Source organism: Octodon degus, unplaced genomic scaffold, assembly GCF_000260255.1.
Source record: "Octodon degus isolate 3935 unplaced genomic scaffold, OctDeg1.0 scaffold00083, whole genome shotgun sequence".
Taxonomy (NCBI): Eukaryota; Metazoa; Chordata; class Mammalia; order Rodentia; family Octodontidae; genus Octodon; species Octodon degus.
The window spans coordinates 5,837,649-5,838,857 of record NW_004524659.1 but is presented as its reverse complement, the minus strand read 5'-3'; positions in this window follow the sequence as shown (position 1 = coordinate 5,838,857).

The window sequence follows — 1,209 nt, the reverse complement described above, 5'->3', positions numbered from 1 at the left end:
TAATTAATTAATTTTAATTTATTTATTTATTTTTGGCAGAACCAGGGATTGAACTCAGGTCCTTGTGCTTGCCAGGGAAGCACTTATTCTACTGAGCCATCTCCCCGGCTCCAAATAATTTTAATTTATGTATTTGGTAAAGAATCTCACTAAGCAGCTTGGACTTGAAGTGATCCTTGTGTTTTTAGCCTCCCCCGCGCTGGGATTACAGGCGTGCACCACCATGCCTGGACTTGTGGCTGGCTGAGCATGCCCAGGGGTGGAGCCGGCACTGCATGGCATGCGGGACCAGGGTTGAAACCCTGGGCCCTGCGCTTGTAGTCTGAGCTGTCTTGCTGGCCCTTTTATTTACTTGTCAATAAGCTTCCAGGTGCTACTTAGTCTTTTTTTTTTTTTTTTCTTTTGTAGGAGGAATCAAACTGAGGGCCTTGTGCTTGCCAGGCAGGCCATGACACTGAGCTATGTCCCCAGCCCTATTTAGACTTTTGAACATACAAATTACAGTTAAATTAGTTTCCTCAAAGTCTTTTCCTGCTAATTCTCACCTACGTGTTTGCTAGGATGGCCGCTGATTCTTTTCTTCATTATGAGCCATGCCTTTCTGTCCCTTTACATTCCTGTTACCCTTGGGTCCCAGACATTATATTTCTATCAATCGTCTCGACCTTTGTTCCATGATGCAGGTGAGTGGGCAGAAAGCGGTGTGTTCTTCGGCAGCGTCATGAGCCGGGAGGGCCTGGAGCTGCGCAGGGTAGGACCCCTGACTCCAGCTCGGGAGGCCGGACCCTGCTGAGGTCTGACCCGGGGCGCAGGTCTGCTGTGTTCCAGGCTGAGGGGAGTAGGCACTGTCTTGGGCCAGCGTGTGTAAGCCTGTGTCCCTGTTGCTGTAATGCTTTGGGAGCCTCTCGCCCTCCAGCCTCCGTGCTTTCCTAGCGCACGTGCGCTATGCGCCTCCGTTTCTTTCAGCTCAGCGCCCTCCTGCTGTGGCTCCTTCTGTCGTTCTCTGCCTAGCATTAGGCTCTGGCTGCGCCCTGGCTCCCTGCCTGTGCCGCATGATCTGTGCCCTCCCCAGGTGGCTGTCCCAACATCTCTGAGTCTGTTGTTTTGTTTGGTTTGGCTTTTTTAGGCAGGGGGATAAATTTATTACTGTTTTTCGTATAATATCCATTTTTTAAAAAATGTATTTAGTACAGGGCCTACAGGGTCTCA